At 39.9% G+C, this 22,626-nt stretch overlaps 1 protein-coding gene across 2 annotated transcripts in view; it reads left to right on the top strand.

Moving 5' to 3' along the window:
* Positions 1–918: 918 nt before the first annotated feature.
* gpat2 (glycerol-3-phosphate acyltransferase 2, mitochondrial) overlaps positions 919–22,626 on the top strand; it is a 60,662-nt gene continuing 38,954 nt past the window's right edge. For both annotated transcript variants that reach the window (XM_052068550.1, XM_052068548.1), the window contains exons 1-2: positions 919–1,084; positions 2,634–2,683. The gene's annotated coding sequence lies outside the window, so the exon portion shown is untranslated. The remainder of the gene's footprint in view (positions 1,085–2,633; positions 2,684–22,626) is intronic.

The raw sequence follows: 22,626 nt of genomic DNA, 5'->3' as shown, positions 1-22,626 counted from the left end.
CATATTCTAAAATGGTCTTAGAACAGCCCGCAGAGATGATCTGTCTTGTATGCCTTATTATCTCAGTAATCGTGTTGATGGAGAGTACAGTAAATATTGTGTGGATGTACTGGAGCTTAATTATGTTATTCAAGGCATATAAGATGAGTGAGACAGGGGGTTATCTTTCTGCACATTAACATTAGTAGAGTTGTTTCACAACTAATTTGGATTTGCATCTGTCTGTCAATCCATCATACAGTACATAGTCACCATCAGTTTGTCATCAGTTAAGATACATGCATTTGTCACTGAGAATTAAAAAAAAACGTTGAACAATAGTCAAGGGAACATGGTGCACAGGTGGGCATGCGTGCTGAAAATATTGTGCGCACCAAATTCAATTATATTACTATCACTCCCCAGCATATTGAAGATCAGCCACCAGTGTGACTGCAGTCATGTCAACTTTCATCGAAAATTCAAAGTCAAGTCGGTCTCAGCGAAGTCTCATCAGACCAGAGAATATAATCAAATACTTAATTTATATTTATTTATTATGCGGCAGCTTGTTCGTGTAGACACAATTGTACGCAGCTTCCAAAAGTTCAGTACTATCAATATCTGCTAACATTAAATAATATAAGATAAGATAAGATATCCTTTATTCGTCCCACACTGGGGAAATTTACAGCCTCCAGCAGCAAGAATGTATGTAGAAAGAAGAAAGGAGAAAGAAAAAAAAAACAACAAACATCTTTCAATTAAATACAATATGAACACAATGGATAAATCTCAGTACTATTTACAATTTTCTTTCACATAATTTAATTATTATTATTATTATGATTATTTTTTATTCATCAGCCTGACATTGATTTTGATGATTTAAAAAAAGAAAATACTTTTTTTTTTTGGTCCTCGTACTCACGCCATGTTAAGCGTTACATTAACGGGACACCACGACACACCAGCACGACTGGCCGAAATTGAAATCCACGGGAGCAGACCGGTGGCCACGTTCGTGGATTGCTCTATGTGACGCCTTTAAAACATCGCGAACCAGTTCAAAGTGAAATTCAGCCAAAGGCCATTTATTTACTCGGTACGTAAACGTTTTTTTTGGAGGGGGGTGAGGATATTATGTCACTGGGCAGGCCCGGTGTGTTAGCGAGCATTAGCATAGCCGATTGGAATTGGATGGCTTCACAGTAACTTTGACATTTTGACATCTTTAACGTGTGTGCTAACATAAATGTTGATATTTATAGTTAACTTTGACAGGTTAGGTGAGGTGCATCATGACAAACGTTAATTGCACGTTAAAGTTAATCCCGGCAGCCTTTTGCGACGTAACGATACATTTGACTTGTTTTGTCTTGATCCCGACTCTGGTTGGGGTGTTGATATTGCCGTCAACAACGTTCAATCGCTAATTTAAAGCGAAGCGACATGCGTCAAAAGCGGCCCTGAAATGGAATGGCCGTTTGGGAATCTCCCGAAATTCCCGATGCCGCCATGGCGCTGCTCACCAAGACGGTGCTTGTTATAGAGGAATTTGAATACACTATTAATTTTATCAAAACAAAAAGGACTAGGAGGTGAACACGTTTAAAAAATATATTTTTAGAGCTACAAAGAGCACACAAAGTAACAGTCAAATTGTCAATGTGATTTTTTATTTATTTATTTTCACCCCTGACTACGTAACCCTTTTTTGAGCGAACCTCAAAGCTAAGCATCACCTCATCAGTGTATCTTTCACTGCAGCTGCCATAGAATTTAATTTAATTTAAGAAGTTAATGGATATTTACGGTGAAGTGTCAAATCAAGTAGAGTGTACAAAATGGCTCATCCTTGCAGGACAAAAAAAGAACAACCGTCACGGCCACACTCAACAAGCGTTCAGTACAGAAAAGGCTGAAGGGTACTTACAGTCTCTGAATTAATGAACAACAGCTATCAGTAAAATTATTAAAAATATTTTATATTTTAGTAAAATTTATGTCCTCCTTAGTAGTGCCATTGCATTGGTGGTTCAACTTATTCAATTTAGCCTCACCACACTAGCATTTTTTTCTTGATAGTATCTACAGTAAATGGAGAACGTTTTTTGTTCTGTCACCAAATGAGCCGTTAGTCACATTTTTTTTCGATATCCATTTACATCTCCTCATGATCCTCTCATTATCTTTGCCTATTCCACTGATGTTCTTCTCCATTACCTCTTAATTGGCTTGTCTAGTGGTGAATACTGAATCATGCCTCCTAGACTTCATTCTTATCTTTCCTTTTACCCTTCTCTCATCAGTGGGCTGCCACTTATTCCTGACTTGGAAGCGGGGTTGGTGCCATATATAGTACATAAAAGCATGAAAAGTAGCTGCTGCTTGTCATAACCTTTTATACTCACGCGCTGGCATGCTAACACAGCTTCATGTCAAGTACAAGAAGTGATTACATGCATTACCGCCACCCTCAGGACAAAGTTGTCCTGCATGTCAGGCAGAAATCTTCAAATTCCTCAGCGTTGGTGAAGTTCTGGACTATGTTGAGCGTCTTTGCAGTTTTGACTTTGAAGTTTTATTTGTGAATTTACTGCGTGTGTTATTTCTGACTTTCGTATTCCTAACATACTTTGTTTCTTTTACAGTAGTTCTGACTGTCTCCATTGGAAGAATCCCTTCCCAGTTTGAGAATAAGGTAGGTATGACCCTGGGCCTCTTACTGATGTGACCATGTGTGTGTCTATTAGCACAATAGTCTGTTTCGCTGTCTTCACTCGGAACTGTACCATGGGCTCCGCTGCCTTCGGGGTCGCTCATAGGACCCTTGTTTTTGAGCTGAGCATGTAGTTGAATGTGTTGTAAAGGACCTTAGCAATAGCACAGCCTCCGTCACAGGATGTCTTCTTCCTTTCTTTGTCATCGCAGATGTGCTCTCTCTAAAGTATATCTTGCCTCAGGCTTGAGTTGAAGTTGTGGACATGTCGGAGCAACGTGGTCTGTTGTTAGACTACTTTTTCTGTCAATCCATCCCTGTTCCCAGTGGTACCTGGTAGGGCTGGGCGATATGGCTGAGAAGTAGATCATGATACAAGTATTTCATATTGGTCCGATTTTAGATAATTCTAGAATTTTATTTCTTTTTTTTTTTAAACGATTCAAAATAAGTAAGATCAAAAAGGCTGAATGAAGGACATTTTATTTTAACATATCATATTTAACCTTTACTAGGAGCTCAACACGGCGGCCCGATTGTCCAGTGGTAAGCGTGTCAACCTCACAGTGCAGAGGTCGTGAGTTAAATAAATAGCCTACCTGTGTGGAGTTTGCATGTTCTTCCCGGGCCTACGTGGGTTATTCCGGTTTCCTCCCACATTTCAAAAACATGTATGGCAGGCTGATTGAACACTCTAAATTGTCCCGAGGTGTGATTGTGAACGCGGGTGGTTGTTCGTCTGTGTGTGCCTTGTGATTGGCTGGCAACCAGTTCAGGGTGTCCCCCCGCCTACTGCCCGAAGACAGCTGGGATAGGCTTCAGCACCCCTCGCGACCCGAGTGAGGATAAAGCGGATCAGAAAATGGATGGATGAATCTGGGCTGCGCGATATTAAAAAAACATGCGACAATGGATGTGGGTGTTGAATATTGCGATATTGATATTATTGTGATATCCAATTTTTGATCTGCTTTATCCTCACAAGGGTCGTGGGGCGTGCTGGAGCCTATCCCAGCTGTCTTTGTGCAGTAGGCACAAAGCAGGGACAATTTGGAGTGTTCAATCAGCCTGCCATGTATGTTTTTGGAATGTGGGAGGAAACCGGAGTACCCAGAGAAAACCCACGCAGGCATGGGGAGAACATGCAAACTGCACACAGGGAGGCCGGAGCTGGAATTGAACCCGGTACCTCTGCACTGTGAGGTTGACGCGGTAACCACTGGCCTATATGTATACTTAATGACATTTTATGATCAATTAAAAAAAAAACTTATCTCAATGTATTCTTGGTTAATTAATGAGGTTAATCTACAATCACAGTTTTTTTTAATTGTTAAATTCAGTTATTTAGTATTTGTAATTGCTTTAGATATCGTTCACCTCTTGGATGGCGATATACAAAGTTAAGGTTGGATCTGATGGGTCAAAGTCAAATAAAGGCATACCATTCCATATCAAACTTATTGCAGGTTTTTGTGATACACATTTTGCATGGGCTGTTTTAGCGATGACGATATATATTTTTTTGATATTGCACAGCATTTTACTTGATATACCGTGTTTTTATGTCAAGTGTTGTGTTTATTATTTTACTTTGTTAACTGTTTTGTTAAGCACTTTATTACAGCTTCAGCTGTTGTGAATGTGCTATATAAATCAGGATGTATTGTATTGTATTGTACCCAGTAGTCTACTGTCGACACTACCTACATTGGTTATTAGGTGCACATATTGTTTGAGTATGCAACTATCTAGTTTACCGCTCCCAAAACGGCAATCCATTTTTTTTTTTGCATATACAGTACACATGGTAAAGATGACTTTCAGAACTTCAAAGTGAGCTTCAGACAGGAGAGGAAATAGTATTTCACTGATGAAAATGGTTTGAAAAAAGACATTTCCAGTGAGCAGAAGCTTTATAGCTAAAAACACATCAGGGCCAGGGAAGTGAGGAAAAAAAACACGTTAAACTATGGTCAGCCCGAAATGAAACGTATGATCAGCCTGTTTCTTTCGCCGTCGACAGCAATTTCATGGCTGGGGAAAACATAATCAAAACGTAGCCACATCTTACCTTTTGTCAAAAGAATAATGTCTTGGGATCTATTTTCTTGGCACATTTTGGGCTTCTCTTTTTACCCAAGTGAGCGTTCTTTACATGCCATAGCTGAGCTGAATATTATTGCTGACCTTTATCCCTTTATGTCTGCGATGTCCTGATCTATTTTCTGATGTCTGCTTCGCACAGGTAATGCACCATGTTGCAAAGCTTTAATCACCTCAAACTGCTTTCTTGAACATAATAATGAGGTCACAGTACTGTACTGAAACGGCCACCAACCCCACAGGCCTCAGATTTCAATCCCACATCGTACCTTTTGGGATGTGGTCGTGAACGTGTAGTCTCCAAATCTCACATTTCCGAATACTGCCATCATGCCAATAGGGTCCGATATGCTCAAAACATTTGACTTGAGCAATGATAAAGGATTAAAGCAATTTTGAGGGTGAAAGCAGATCCAACTCAACAGCTAACATGGTGTACCTTATCAAGTGCTGTTTGAGTGTATACAACAGTGGTGTGCCTTATAAGTGCCGTGTGTCAAGAGTTCTGAAGCAGCAGTTCGTGATGTCTGGTGATGATTGCATCTGCTTTCCAACGCACCAAGTGCTCTTCAGGGAATTGTCTTGCTAGTCCAAGAATGTTTCTGAAAAAACGTATGTTTTGACAAAGTTGTTTTACATTGTGGCAAGGCATCTGAGCGAACATACATGAGAATGGAGAACAGTTCCATGAGGAATTGAGCAAAGCAATCAGTCAACCTTACTTTGCTAAACAATCACTGCACATTTGTCTCGCCAGTCAATGAAATGGAGGAGAATTTTAGTTTCCAGTATTCATTTTCTGCAAAACGAGTGGCTGTGAATTTTGTTTTAGAATCAAACCAAATTCACAGTATGTACATGTACAGTACATCTATGTACTGTTATGTATGCATGTATTTATTGATACATATTTATCCATTTATGCATCTAATTATTCATTACTCTGTTAAAAAAAGGCGCTTTTATTCAGCAGCTCGCTAGTTGGGACTTGGTTTCTTGTAATAAAATAAGGAGTGAGAGGAAGAAATTTCATCTATGCTGCATGCCATACATAAAGCATATTTGACAATAAAGATGACCGTGACCTTGATGAGTTAAGAATAAATGTAGCTGGCTATAGTCGAAGTGTATTCTTTCAACCATGTGCGATGACTTGTATAGTAACCTACGTTGTGCACATGTTTATGTAGAACACGTGTGTACGTGTGTACCCTTGATGTTTGACAGCCAGGACCTGCATTCCAGAGGCATAAAAGCAACCGGATTTCAAGTGCTTGCTGACGCAAATTCCCTCGCGCACCCGTGGCCTCGTATGTGCCAGTAAAAAGTCTTTCGTGCTTTGTTTGTTTGTTTATTTTTTTGTTTCTTTGTACCCCCCACTCCACATTGTAGTGGCTACATTGGCGTCACATCTAGACCATTTGGAGAGGCTTGTGGAGTGTTCATTTGATCCAGTAGTCCAACAGGACTCTGCTTTTTTAATTGCGCATAAGTGAGTACTGGCCTCGAACACATTAACATTCAAGTGATATCTACGAAATGCTTTTGGCCACTGCTGCGCTATTTGTGTTTTCAATTTGGCTGTTGTCGTCGATTGCCACTCATTTTGCTTGTTGCGCTTCTCGCACTTGTTTCTATTTTTGGTGGACGCATCTTAGCATTGCCCCTCTCTCGTTATTTCTTGAGCTGGACTGCGTTTGTGAGAATCACTTTGCATCACCTCTTATAAATAAAAAAAAAAAAAAAAAAAGAAAAAGGATTCCAGTGGTGAATGTTTTCATTGATTGCTCCCAGTTGCTAAACCTGTGGCCCAGACTGAATGGAAACTTTTGAGCTTGTGGAAGGATTCCACCTTGCTTTCAAGTTGAAAAATATCTTGATTAAACAAGCCACCTACACGTATGTATTTTTACATTTCAAATGTTTTTGTTGAGTGCAACCTCCCAAGTGAAGCCTTATGATCCTATTTTTGGACATTGAACCACCATATGTGAGCATATCAGACAAGCCATCACATCACCGCTCCTCAAAAGACATCATTTCATCCGGCATCACAGGATGTACCCTGCGTGGGTGATTTGGATTTCCCTTTTGGGTTTTTGTGACACTTTTGCTTGAAAGAAGCACAATGGTAAGAAAAGAAGGAACGTGGAGAGAAAAATGATCCGTTTGAAGTTGCTGAAGAGCATATCGACAGTTTGGACTCATCAATCTGAACAAATTGGAGGTGGAATAGCATCACAGAATGGATTGTGTCCAACTTTACTCTGTGTGTGAACCTAAGTTGCTATTTTCAATCAAATAAACCACCTCAACCACACCCTACCAACCTGAAGAAGTGCTTTCTTTGGGTGACAAATGTTGGCATAAAAAGGCTACATCCATTACAGTTTTTTTTTCAGGGTAGAATCAAAGTACAGTACAATTCTGTATAACTGTGTCGCCATCTATTTCTTCTGCCAGTCGGGTTCTGGTGCCGAAGGAGCACTGGAAGAAAAAAAACGACTCCCTTGTCACCCATTTTTATCAGATAGTATATTGCTTTTATTACTGACAAGGGCCTTTGCTTATTCACAGGCCACTATAACATCCAAATCAAATAAAAATCTTTCTTGTAGAAGTGTTGGTGGGGGGTGGTGTGGCTCATAAATGTCCTTTCTATTTTCTTCGATATGTATGCTCACTACATGCTTTGGAAAAAAAAATCTTATAGTGGTGGCGGGATTTAATCTTCAATTTGTGCATCATCTTGTAGCCTTGCTCTAATAAAATTTTCCCAGTATTGCTCTTAGTGAGAAAAGGCTATTGTAGGTGCTGTACCCATGAAACTGGGTGACGTGGGAGAAAAATAAAACGTTTATTGACCTCGCACTTCATCCATGTCATTGTTAATGCCTTGTTTAATGGAAATTATAGTTTCAGTTTTATTGTTATTTTCAAGTCTAGGCTCATTTTGTTTTCAATTGTACTACACTCCGTTCAAGGTTTATGCTCTATTTGTCGACCTCTTTATTCTACAGAAAAGGGGCTTTGCCAGAATGGTGGAATGGAATGATCAGCCCCCCACCTTACGATCCCTACAGTTGATATGTTCCACACTCACCGTTTCAAATGCAAGGGTTTTATGATATATAATTAGCATCACATACACGCATGTGGTGAAAATATGGCACAACAGTGACATTGCCACGTATGTCACATCTTTCCAAAATGGAGATGTATGAAAAGACGACAAGAAAATTGGTCAGGGTTGCATCCAAACCAGGCTACATTTGCAAAAACACAATTGTTATGGTCCAATGAAACCAAGGTGGAACGTTTGGGCCATGACTCTAAAGGGTATCTTCGGTACAAACTAAAGACTGCTCATCTTGAAGAAAAACAAAACACCTTAACTACAGTGAAGGATGGTGGTGGCAGCATCATACTTTGGGGCTGTTTTTCTTCAGGTGGAACCGGGGCATTGGTAAAGGTCAACACTTGGCAGGTGGCAGGTGTGTGCTGACTCCCATTTAACAAGAGTTGAAATGCCCTTGGTTGGCTCTGAACACCTCCACATCCCAGTTATAAAAGGGGGCGCATACCAAATTATCGCAGTTGACCTTTATTTACCCTTTTGAAAAGATGACATATTTTTTTCTGTTGTGTTGTACAGGTTTTAGTTTGTTTTTTATTGGACATTTTTTTTAATATCACAAAAACCTGGTGTTCCAACTGGGACTTGTTATCCGCATCTAGATAGATGTCTGCAAAATATGGCCATGATAAATAATTTTATCAGTTGAGAATTTTGTTAGCCATGTCAAACCTAATTCTCAACACAGTAGCAGAAATAACTTTTTCATACCCAACAAGTTTACTGACTGAAGGCTGCCGTAGAAATGGACGGCATTTGAAACTGTTCAGTCGCCTTGGGAACATGAATTACCAATTGTTTCTAAATATATATTTAGATCCCTTTTATATGGCAAAATCTGCCTGTTGCTCCAGGGCATGGACGTAGGCCTAAAAACTGAAGTCGCCGTCACCCTGTCTCAGACTAACAAATTGAGACTGTATCAATCCCATCTCTGTTTGTTGAAGATCAAGTTGTGCTTTCCACTTGATGTAATTTAAGGCTGAATAGATCAACAATCAATTCCTCAAAATTGCCAGAGTAAAAATAAGAGAAAATATTGTTGGTTTGAAAATGGCCTTATTTTTGTCAATGGTGGCCCTTGGAATTTTAATTGTAAAGAGGTTATACTTGAAGACTCAGGTTCTGCTGGAGTACTGCGCCGGCTTGACAGTCCTTTTCACTTTCATTCATTTAACAAGGCAGTTAAGGTTGAGTTGTTCACAATATTGTTGCAAATTTCAATACAGCTACTTCCTTGAATCGAAATGTAATTGAGGAACAAGCAGGCATTTCCTTCAAACTTCACAATCAAGCCATTCGTTTTATCTAGATCTAAAAAATATTTTCAAGTGCCGATAACTTTTATATCGCCTACTTCTGGTCACGCTTGTACAGTATCACACTTTTGTTTTTGTGCTATGTGGTTGAGATTGTCTTACGCATTTGATCACAGCGAGGTTTGGCTCGACCTCTAGCAGTAGAATCAGAAGGTATCAGCATGCTTTCTGAAGAAAATCCCCAGCAAGACACGGCAGAACATAGTTTTCCCCAATTACCATTGTTGTCTTTTCTTTCTGTTTTCCCACTGTCCTGCTGTGATTAAATTGGCTCAGAAATGTAATATCAGAAGTTTGACTTAATTCAATTCTTTCGAGACAGAGGCCGGAGGCAAAAATGACTTTCCTTCACATGATAAATGGATAATCGTTTTTGGCATTTCTCATCTCAATGATGATTTAACCATACTCAGCAGCAGGCATGGTCAGCCCTGGGTAGTTGTTTGTTCAGCATCTAAGACTATGGTTTCTGACATCTATATTTTCATGTTTATCAGCTATTAGGGTGGCTACAGTGTAACGCAGAACCCATAATATACACAAAATTAGCTTCTCTGTTGCCTAATTTAGTTGTTTTGATTTCCATTGCATTTAAATGTCATTTCATTTTTATAGAGTAGAACAGAAGTAGCTTATTTTTTTTTTCCACCACAAAACTATTCATTAAGCTCGTGGGCGTCGTGGCTACACAGTTTCAAAATCCTTTCCCCTCATTTAAGTCTCCTGCTTATTGCAATGGAGAACGGTTAAAGCAGGTGGATAAAAAGTATGACGACACTATTCACCTGATACCAGGTAGGTTTCCGGCAACAACAGGCTAAAACCACTGAAATGGGATCACAAGAGTGAATTTTACTGTTACAAGAAAAACACTCCTAAGTTATTTTAAACCGAAAAGAAAAACATTTCCATAGATTGACGCAGCTACATTAAGCTGGTGGTTCACTGAGCTGCGAATGCCTGTGAAGGTAGCAAGCAGATGTTGGATTTTCCAACTTTTTGATTAATGTTGGCGGAAATCAGGGGATCACCTCTGTCATTAGCGACATTTAGTGACTTTTTAGCGATGCTTCAAGAAAATTAGCGAATGTTTGGGAAAGTGTTGGCAAAAGACACATGGCAACTATGATCGATTATTGGAGACAATGTTGAGGAGATTAACAACTATTTGGCACTCTTTTGCCACTGTTTGGGAACCTTTGGAATGGTTTGCCAACTCCTGTAGTAGCAGGCTAATCGATGCACCCAATGAAAAGGGGCACAGATTTTCCCCAGTATTCAGTTTTCTCCTGTCCACAGTTGATAGTCTATTTTGATAATATGTTGTCTAGAACCCATAAAATGTAGTCGACTTTCAGCCACCAAATTGTCAGGTGCGCTCAGGATCGTGGAAAAGAAAATGCCCATGATCCACCGAAATGCCCAGCATGGCACAGGGCCATCTTCCAAATTGCCAAACGAGGGTTGCACCGGCACGAAAATCAAGATGGGCCGTCCACAAATAGAGAGCCCTTTGTCAGAGACGATCCAAATTTAACTCCTTTGTTCTCAAAAAGCTGCTCAATACCAGCTCCATCTTAGACTCCTGACAAACAATTGGGAAGGGAAACAAAGAACAGGAGTGTTTTTCTTTTTACTCCTTCCAATTAATCTTTTCTTACCACCATCCTTCTTTGTAAAACGCCACAAGATGCATAATACTGTCCTTGGTAGCAGGAGTAGTTTAAAGGGTATTTAAAAAAAATGAATATGCTTGACTGGGAACCAAATGGAACACACCGTATTTCTGTGTTGAGAATGTATGTTTTTTTTCACATTAGTTGGAGGAAAGGAGATGCTGACGCAGCACAGATTTAGTGGAGGGAGAAAGTGTTGAGGAGAGAATAAACTAGTGCAGTCACTGAAAGGTGGGAATGAATCAGATCCTCTTAGCACTGAGGAATTGCAAGGCCTGGGAGACTTGAAGCGGGGTTGGACTGATGTTGATTGAAAGTGAAATCGGTCGTCTGTTGTTTATCGCCGCTGTTAAGATGTTAAGGAGCCTCATGGTATAGCGAGGGAAGAAATAAGATGGGCAGGGAGGGGACCCGGAGGAGAGGAAAAATAATTATGGTAGACGAGGTTGACAGTTTAGGGGACTAAGTTGAGAGCTGTACACTTGTGAGAATATTGACAACAGGGTCATAAAGTGGAGACAGAGTGAGATTACTTGTAAGAAAGAAGTAATGCCGATGTCAGACGACATTGAATGCAACCCGATTTTGAGCCGACGGACATGTCGCAGACAAACTAAGTGTCTCGTAGACGATTTGGGGTTGCCTTGACGTGTTGTAGCCCGTGACATGCGACATACTCAACGATTGGTCGTGAGGGTCGTCTGGGAAGCTGAACGACCACAGAAGTCTGGCATGTCAGAATTTTTGTTTGTTTTGCCACATAGCGTGACAAGATGTCATTCTGATGTTGACGTCGTATGTGTCATGCTAGTAGTAGAACGTTGAGAATGATGTGGACAAAATTTCATTGATGTTTTCATTCTAGAGTACTCAATATTGATAGAATGCGATATGACTATGGATTCACGAAAAAAACAATGGTATTCCGATGCCCCGCGTGCCCCGGATATTCATTCCACTACCTGAGCTGTGCAGTATTGGACAATGCCGATACCGTACTGATATCACACAAATAGAAGAACATCTTTTTCTTGTAACTCTCAAGACCTGCTTAGTCACTTGGATGTAAAATCATACTTTAACGTTAAATCATCACTTATCAAGCATCTGCATTGACATAGTGAACAAAATCACCCGTGGTATCGCAGCAATAAAGCAAGGTGAAACATTGGGACATCAAAAATATGATATTGTCTGATTGTAATAGACCCAATAGGGGTGGCCGATATATATCTTTATTGCAAAAACTAAAAATGTCAGTCTTAGAGTCACTCTATTGCCTGATATTTTTCGATGAACAAAAAGCTTGTTTTCTTCTTTTTCAGTCAAACTGGTGGTTATTTGGACCCCTTAAAACAACAGTGATTTAAAAAGCATGCAAGAAATGCATACAACTTCCTTTTTATGTCCACGCCACACATCTGCTTGAAGAGGATTCGGGCTCGTAGCTATTGGCGTCATAAGTGTGCCCTAGTATGACGCCATGCTGCCACGGTTATTGCTGTCAGCTTCAAAAGAGCCAAGAATGGCATCCACTGCTTGCTGTTTAAGCTTTAATCTTCTCCAGGACAACTGAATGGAATGGAGGCAGATCCCCAAAATAGCGCAACATAATCTCAAAATCTTCTCAAACTGACATTCATGAGCGGTTGAAAGCGTATGACCTTTATGACCCTAAACCTACTCCTAACAAAGTGACGGTACATTTACATGACAACCTCTTATAAAAATGGTCCGGAATGTCTGTGTTTTTCTTTGCGCTTTTAAATCCAGTATTTTCACGTCGCTGGAGAAGCTATGAGCACGCGTTGTACGATAACGTCGACAGATTTTAAGGCTTCATAGCGCCGTTATTGCGCTGTCGTCCCAATACCTTCCTCTTCCCCCCCACCCCTTGCCTTTCTGTTTGTACGCTTTACAAACCAATATGCTCACCCTCCCTCTCTTATTGAATTGAATGTCGCCTAATCCTCTCAGTCTAGCAGAGATATCATGTTGTATTTGATATTATTAGTTTTTAGAGATGTACGTGTCCCCTGATCTCTGCTCTCTTCACTCCAATATGTTGAGTCAATAGATAGCCTTGAAAATTTGTCATTCTAATTCTGAGAGTGTCTTTCCATGCCGTTGAATCCAATCACCTCCATCTTCTGGGAACAAGTGTGTGCAGTGTTTAAGGAAATAAATAAATAAGAGAGAGAAAGATCTTACGCTTGTCGGCTAGTAACTGAAGATAAATCTTTTCAAATGACTTCCAGAAATGTAATTGAATTGGTCCTGTGATCCATTTCCAAACCCTTGAGGCTTCAGCCTTGTGATCGCAGAGACATCTTATTCTCCTCTGCGAATGCCTATGTCATACTTAGCTCTTCTCTGACTGCTTAGAAACCACAAAAGTTTTTTTTTCTTCTGCAGAAATTAATCTGGAAATCCCAGAGGTTTTGCTGTTGTGTTGCTTCTGATGGAATCGGTGCACCCGTGTTAATAATGCTGATATGATGGCTGAGAAATTGGTTGCCTCTAGCCCCATTCTGTACAAAACAATGCATAAGCAACAAACCCACATATTGCAGTCATTGTAAATTTGGAATCGGCTAGTTTGGTAGTGAGATTTACTTTTTCTTGACCAACTGTCATCACCTGTGGGAGAAACAAGACATGAGAAGTAAAAAAAACAAAAACAGCCAAGACCCAACTTTGTACAATTTTTTTTTGCATTGGCGTTAATGTATATGAATGGACTATCCATGCCACTTACCCGCCATAGCGAGAAGTGAAGCCACTGGCGGCCAGCTTAAACTGCCACTCGCTAAGCGCACCTCTCTTGAATACCTTCATTACTCTGCAGCATCCCTTTGATAAGGACAAATCAATGGGGAGGTTTTACACAATTAGTATTTCTGGAATGAATGTGTCTCAAGCGGGAATACTCAATTCTAAATCTTAAATGGCCACAAGGCAATTTCTTTTTCCTTGACTCAAATGTCCATTTATTGAGGTCAGTCAATGCAATAACGGTGTAATTTACAAAACTAAAATATGAACTCAAATAGAATATAATTTGATCTATTTTGAAATGAAATGAATAGTTGAATAAAACTGATAGGGGGTTGCTTAATCGTAGCTGCTATTTCCTCTTTTTGTTTGCCATCAAACATCGTCCATCACTTCAGCCATGCATTCTTCTTCATTCTGTTTGCATTTCAGAAATACTTCCTGTGCTTATTCCAAAGCCACACCACTTAGTGAGCACTTTGTTTGGCTTTTTCTTTTCATAATGCAACAAAAAGCCTGCTTGCAGGCTGTTGCTATGACAGTTTCCGTGCATTGCTGGTGTTGTCCTTACTACCTCTGTAATTTGAGTAATGTCTTCTTAAAGTTTCTATGGTTCATCTCACAATTTTGTTTCAAATTGGAATTTAGCAGAGTTGTAGTTTTCTGGCGTATTAAGAACACATCAATGTGGTGCTGGTTTAAAAGTGAACCAATGCAACATTTTCAGTTCATTCTCTTTTGAGTTGCTACTATCACTGTCCACGTTTCTTTTAACAGCGAAATTAGAACACACCTTTTTCTTACAATACAGGCTTTTATCACTTGCAAAGTGTCAACACAAAGCACCTTGCTACAAAAATTCCAAAAACGGCTCAAACTGGCACTCCTCTTGAGTGAGCCAGTAACAATAAAATGAATGGCCAAGTCCCACAGGTTGGCGGCGTTTGGCACGGACTGTTTTCCAAACAAACAAACAAAAAAAAAAAAAAACGATCGAGTAGCTGCGCAAAAACGGGGACAATTTTTCGATGAAAAGAATTGTCGAAAACCAACACATACAAAAATTAGGGCATACAAAAGCCGATGTTCCACTGTATCTAAAAAGTGTATTGGCATTTGTGTGCGTCTAGAATATTGATGTATTGACGATTGAATGAATTGCATTGCTGAGATTGTACTGAGCAGCTAAGGCCGGATAAATCGTGAAAAGTAATGTGCATTAAAATACTCACAGGTAAAAGGTCACATTTGCCATTTTAGTTGGATAAAAATTCATTCTTTTTGCGTGGAAAAACATTCTATCCAGAATATTCCATCATCTTGATAAGATAGTGGCCCTCCCAAAAATTCAGGAAGACAAAAACAAACAAACAAACAAACAAACAAATAAAAACCTTGAACCAACTACTTACAATACAAATATTTTATTAATAACTTCGCTACAGAGGAGAATTGCATGACATGGTCAACCGAGGATGGAGAAAATTTGAATAGTCATGCTGAGATTATTCAGACAAACAAAAGGTTTTTGTTAACAATAAATAAATACTTAGAACATTATTTCCGGAAGGAGACGACATTCTAGGAATGGTCAAGCTTGCTCCATTCTTAGTTTTGCTTTTAGCTGTGTGTGTTGTTAAAATTTTTTTTGGACGGTTGGGGGAAGAAGTTAAGCTTTAGTTGTCACCCCGGTATTTGGGGCATGGCTGCCATGCTTAAGCTTAAGTAGCTATGTATAAATTTTGCAGAATCCTAATCAAGTGACATGCAACCACTCGGTTACTTGAGCTCACTCGCATTACCGAGGCGGTGCGCTTCTGTCAATCAACAGTCTCTGCGAGTGAGTTTTCTTTGAATCTCGAAATAAAGTGTGAAGAGAGAGGATAATGAAATGACTGAAAAGCAAGGTATCGAGAGAGACTCCTTTTTTTTTGTTGTCCTAATACAGTTTGTCTTGGAACAAAGGGAGCCTCTGTAATGTTGACTAATTGTATTGATTCCATCTGTCAGTCGAGTACCTCACAAACACACGAGTAGCGTCGAGTATGCTCTCGTCTGCCTGCTGTAGAGAATCTGCTAGGTCACACAAGGGCCTGTCAGAGGAGTTTGCCCGTAATTAAAGATTGTGTGGCGGCCACATGGTTCCCATTAGGCCACAATATCACATCGCAGCCACGTGACTCACTTTTGTCTGTCAGACTCTCTTTTCCCCTTTTTAATACAATTAAACGGGAGCTAATTCTGCAGCAACATTTGACTGGAGCGGTCTCACTCTGAATAGGCAACAGTGGTCAGCCACAGAGAGCGATTAGAGTTTATCTCGGGTATTGGTTCACATGTAACCGAATGACTTTAGTCTTAATAAATACAGGACACTGTCATCGAATGGGTTACCTTTGGTAAAGTAGCCACTGCGTTGGAGTGAATGAAGACTTGTTGTACAGAGTGGTGCGGAGACCTCTGCAAGTGATCATACATCCGCTCATCACATCACTATAATTCACTCCACTAAACATGTTAACTTTAATCAATGCAATAACAACCTGTGAGTTTAGTTTGACCTGCTCTTAATGTTTCGCGTTGGGCTGTGGGTCAGCACCTGAAACCTGAAGCTGGCAAACGGTTGCTGCTAAATGCCTCTGAAGACACATCCTGTTTATCCTCTTTAATCTGGTTAGGTGAAGTGAGCAAGAGGCACATCCTTAAATAAAACTACAAACTCCCCCCCCCCCACACACACACACGTTCTGGTGAATAAACAGTACATGCTTGTATGATATAAAGTGCATGGCAATTGTTAAGATGCTATCTATGTGCCTAATCATGGACTACCCTAGACTAATAGGGGGAGTGTCCGTGCCTCTCAGGAAGTCTGGCCTTTTGAAATGTCACAGCCATTTGGAGGAACTGTCCTTGGAAAAAAAGATTTCAGTCCTTCATCCTCAACTTGTCTTTTCTCCTTTTCCACTCTCGCTCCCCTTTGATGCTTTCACTTTTTGTTGATCGCCAAGTCTTCATGAAGACTTGGAGAAATTCACATTGTGCTTTTCCTTTGCGCCATGAATAATAGGAAATCTAATGTCATTGGAAGTAAAATGTCTGGTATCAAAAATTATGACTGCTACACGTTTTCATACCAGGAATGGAATACTTGCTTGAAGGGCTGTGGAGGTAGCCATGAATCATTCAAGGGGAATAAAATCTATTCAAAATATATTTCAATTCCAAGTGATTACCACAAGCCATAGATTCTATGCGCTGTATGTATGTACTGAATAAAGTCACCACAGCTGAAGTGGATCTGAAAAAGAACTGCAGATTCCTCTTATTGATTTGTTGTTTTCTCTCTGTTGACTTTTTGGAGTCAATTACGTAGAGAATACTGATGATATCACAAGGAATGCCCTCACAGTGGAGAAGTGTACTCCAGCAGTTAGGGGTATACAGCAGTAGGCAATATTGATATTGGATATCGGTTGTCTAATCAAGTCTCTTTTATCATTCCTGCTGATATCGTATCTGATAAGATCAGCATCATCTTTCATCAGACAAGTTCTCGTATCGCAAGTGTAAAAGGTTATATTGGGACAACCCTACCAGAAGTTGATCTGGCAATCCGATCACTATTTGCCCGCTATGTGAATGTCATGGCAGTCCATAATAAATTTTTAGAGGGGTGGGAATCACCGAATAGCTGTCCTTACTGCATCGTTGTTAGAGGAGCACCAGTTCATGTTTGTAACTGCATAAAGGAACGCTTGTCGCAATACCTTCACTCGCATCAAATTAAATATAAAAGTAGTAGTAACGGAAGAAGAATAATTAGATTTAAAAATCCCACTTTTTTTGTCCAAGTATTGATGTGTGATATAAAACCAATGTGGCCAATTAAAATTTTTAAGCAAGAAAAAACGTATCGCATGAAATTGCAGCACAATTTAATGATTAGTCTGCTTTAGTAGCAGAAATGTGAATATTTTCAGTCATAACCGAATGATCTACAATGGTTGCTTGGCTTACGAGTATATTCTAGTACCGTTGAGACCCAGCTGATATGAGTCTCACACACTTGACCTTAACATGAAACCTTTAAACACTCAGACAAGCGAGTGAAAAGTGCTTTGCTTTACTAAAGGTCACTCCCACAGATTTCTCCCACTCAGTTGTTATGCTTGGCAATAAGACAGAATATGGTGAACCCAGCGGGCTTCCAGTTTTTGACCTCGGGCTGAATACATTCCTGGACAAATATAGCCTTGATCTGTCTGTCTTTACACACCATTTGTAGGCTTGTGAATATGTCTTGATCGAGGTGAGCTTCAGGCTATATGTTTACAGGAAAGTTTATCAACTGTGACCTCAGTCACTGTGATCACTTAGAGATAAATATATGTATCGCTGTAAAAATTACATTCACTTCAATGATATGATTCATTGTTCCTGTTATTCTGTTTACACACCTTGAGAAATTATCGTCAATTATAAATTGTTGGGTGTGAGTCTGAATGGTGGTTCAGGATGTATCCCGCCGACTGGCCCGAAGACGGTATATTGGAGGGATGGATATTATCGAATGCACAGGTGTCAAAGTCAAGGCCCTCGGGCCAGATCTGGCCCTCCCACGTCATTTTATGTGGCCCGCGGGAGCAAATCATGTGTGTCAACTTTCATGAATCTTGCTGAAATCTGTACCGAAATGTCAAATTGTCATGGGTAATAAATAACGTTGAGATTTTGCACCGGCCCTCCCAGGGAAGCCGTAACTCAGAAGTGGCCCGCGACAAAAAATCAGTTTGACACCCCTGGTCTCATGTATTCAAATCTATACATCAATTTAACAGGGTCTTGAAAAGTTGAGCAATTTAAATTTAATCTGGAAGATGTCAGTTACCCAGGATTTAGATTGTTCAGATGGTCTTGGTGAAAGTCACTACCCTCTGACCTCTAATTATATTTGTTCTGTAAATCTCCATGGAACAAGTGTTTGTTTTAATGCTCAGGAGAGTTGATAAAGCAAAACCTTGGAATATTGTTGACCCCCCCCCCTCCACCCCCCCCCCCCACACACACACACACACCGAGGAGAGATCCTCCCCTATGAGAGTCAACAAGACCTTTCTCTCTATTCAAACCACTGTTGTATTTTCCCTTTTTTCCCCTGCACCACGTTCTTCTTGAATTTCCTTTGGCCTTTGCCACTCATGGTGATACCTTTGTTTCTCTGAAAGACAAATCAATATGTCACCTCACTGATGTATGTTGAACTTGCTGACCTCGGTAGTCTTTGCTCTGACAATGTTGCGCTTGAATCACGCCGGATGTTTAATGTGGCGAGCCATACTTCGAAACGTCGCTGGAATTCAGACTGGAAAACGACGTTTTATTCCCCCGGAAGGATGGTTGGGTGATCTATTTTCTTTTGTCAAAATAGAGTGAATGGAAATTGTATACTAAGATGAATGTCACGCACACAGATGCCGTAGATGCCTATTTACAGTCTTAAAAATGAAACTATTTTGATAACACAGCGACACAAGAATGGTTTTATCATCTCATTTGATTACAAATGGGGTTGGCAATCAATGCGTGTTTGACATCACACACGTTTCAAGACTCAAACCTTTTCATCCTCACCATATAGTTATAGTTGGCAATAGATTATGTACCTGCTAATTGTGTTCATTTAGTCAACTCCATATTTTATTTGTTCAAACACATTTTTGGTGCCGCAAATAACACGTGAGTTTACATCAAGGGAAACTTGCATGCTGATAAAATACTAATATTAAAATAATGTATATTTCTACATAGTGGTAAAATGTCACGCCATTTATTTAGGTTATTGTGCCCCAGCTGTTATGTTTGCAGGTTGCACTGAATGGCAGGAAGTAGTTAATGTTGATTCGGAGTTAATGTCAGTTTGAGGAAAGAGCGGAAGCATGAGGTGCATATGGCAAGAGCTTTTTGTCAATTTTTCACTCAAAAACGGTGTCCATCAGCGACGGATGTGCCGCCAATAAAAGCTGGTGAACAGTGGTCTACTCGTCAAGTCTTTCTAAACTAGGAAGAAAACCTAGAAGGAAGCAGTTACAGTCACTACTTCACGGCTTTCTCCTATCATGGGTTCATTTTTGAACGTAACAGCCCCACGATAAATGAGGATTCACTCTATAATCCTAAAGGTAAAATTTCCCTGAATCGAGTTTGAGTGTCGTTTGGAATTGTGACGCTTGGACTTTTACGTAGTTGTCAACCTTGCTACTCATCATTACAAGAGGAAACAAACGGAATATTTCTGTTAGGAAACAAACGGAATATTTCTGTTGTAAACTGGTCTGTAATTTATTTGTTATAATTAGCCATTCTAACGTACTTTATACAAGACCTTGTTCAGACATGAATATTCTTTACAGGTAATTACATGTACATCAGTAAACAGAGGAAAATGAACGTTCCTGCCCCTTGCAGTGTGTTTTGCATAAAGTACTTTGTTTGAAGTTGTTGTAGTTTCACGGTGCAGCCTGTGTAGACACGCCGAGTTTTAATGACTTTGCGTCTGGTTTAACAGAGGCAAGACAAGACAATATAAAGTAATCTGGAAGATTCGTCTGAGAAAGAGATTTAAGTCCTTATCAGGGTTAATGCAGAGGTCACATCTTTGCGCGCAAAAAGTAGACAATGGATTTGGTGCTGTGGCATTGCCCCCCCCCCCCCCCCCACACACACACACCCTCTCGCTTCTTTCGTATCACATTACTTCAAATTGCTTCTTCCTGTCGTGTTTGCCCCGGCTCACCAAATGCATCCCAGTGGCTATCTTAGCCGCGTAACTTTGTAAATAATCTGTCGTTACACTTATCGAAATCTCATTTACTGTTGACTTTTTAGCACTTTTGTGATGAATGCCTGCAGTTATTTGGTAATACAAAGGTTGTCCCACTACACTGCAGTGATAAAATGGACACATAAAAGCTATGTTTTTTTTACGCGCAACCCCTGGCCCCGCCCCCTCCAGCACCTCACTGACTTGTACGAGACATACACTGTACATAACGCGCATGATACTATCAACAATCTTACGTTTGTCACAGCTTCTACGTTGGTTACATGACATTCATAATGGTAGCGTTACTGTTAGTGTTATCCTCGTTTTAGTTTTGTGTTGCCCGAGTCATAGTCTTTGGTTTTAAGATTTTATCGATAAGTCCCGATATCGATACCTCAGCAATGCATTATGTTTCTGAAAATGAAGAAAAACAATCTTCTTGCCCTGCTATCCGATCAGCTGAAAATCACGTGGTTTATGCTGCCATGGTTCATTCTCGACTCTTATATTTTTAATGCATGTTTTGTGCCCCATATTTAATCATGACCTGGGAATTGATTAAATATGATTAACATTGTTATTACATGTTGCCAGTTTTTGTGTGTAGCATTTTCCACTGGGAAAATAAACCCTTTTGAAAACAAGTTGTATAAGGGTTGGGGCCATCTCTCGGGCTTACATACCTCGCTCCCTCCTCACCTCTGCTCGGATGCATCAAACGATGCCCTTTTATGGGGAAACATAAAATACAGGAGGGCATCTCGGGGTCTAGAATGAGTTCTGATTCACTAACATCCGCACATGAATCTTGACGGTGATTTTGTGTAGATGTTAAACTTGTGCGTGCACAGAGTAAGGACATTTCGGCAAATTTATTAGCGAGTGAGGTACTATGTTCTTCTAAACTTCAGAGTTCATTTTTCTGCAGCCCTGAGTTTCACAGATGAGTATGTAAATTCGGAAGCAGATGATTTTTTTTTTCCTTGAAAGTTTTAGCCTTTCCATCACTTGGAAATAATCTTCTGCGCAAATCTTTCTGGCTCGTCTTTGTACTTCTCAGCAAATTCCATCTTGGCCTTCCTATTCTTCTTGTGAATAAGTGGTTTTGCATTTTCCACTCTATCGTCTGTGTTATTGTTCATGTTCATCGTCATAACCTTCACTCCTGCCCTCTGGCAGTTGTTGCTGATAATTTTAATCGTTGTTTCGGGGGGTTTTACAGCTCTCAAAATGTTTGTCGTCCTCTGCTGCTGTTTCTTTTAGTCCATTTAGCAGAGATGGGGACTCAAGTCACTGTGACTAGGTGAGAATGACTTGTCTCACTATTTTAAAAAGTACAAGACTTGAGACTGACAAGACATGGAATTATTTCTTCACTCATGGCCTGATGACTTTAAAGGCTAGATCGTTCTCTTTATTTGTATTTTGGAAGATAAAATATGAAATTAGTTAATATAGGATTTCAGCGAACGTTGGGAGTGGCACTGTCATGATTAGGGTATTAGCCTGTAAGTCTGAATAATGCTGTCATGATTGGAGGATTGGCGTGTCAATCATACAAACTGCGTGGTGCCGAAAAATACACCCTCTCAGATTAGATGGCATGGCAAGTGTTATTACTTTGACAAGAAAAACTCCCAAGTGTTTAACAAAGCGGTCATTTGGAATGCAAAATTCGCTAATCAACGATAACAGAGCCAGACGCACGAGGCTTTAGTTGTCATTTGAAGACACATTCTGCCCATTAGATATCTGAAAAGTTGTTAGCCTTTTATTAAACGCAATCAGTAGAATGGCCGGACGATTACGGAAAAATAATCATCGCTATTATTTTGATTGAGTTTGAAATCACGATGACTAAAATAATTGTTCAGTAATTTCAAACCTCACTATTCATGCAACTACTCAAATCACTCATCATATCTTCGTGCTCATTCATCACCGCATGTTGAACAGACTCTACTTTCTGTCAAGTACAAAATGTCTTTGCTAATATGAAGAAATTCAAGCTTCTTGCTTTTTCACTCTGCAACATGTCCTTGAATTTTGAGGAAAGGAAAATGACTTTGATATTTGAAAAATCAACT

The sequence above is a fragment of the Hippocampus zosterae genome, chromosome 6 (genome assembly GCF_025434085.1).
Source record: "Hippocampus zosterae strain Florida chromosome 6, ASM2543408v3, whole genome shotgun sequence".
Lineage (NCBI taxonomy): Eukaryota > Metazoa > Chordata > Actinopteri > Syngnathiformes > Syngnathidae > Hippocampus > Hippocampus zosterae.
The sequence above is the reverse complement of the archived record's forward strand: the minus strand, read 5'-3'. Positions and strand labels throughout refer to the sequence as shown.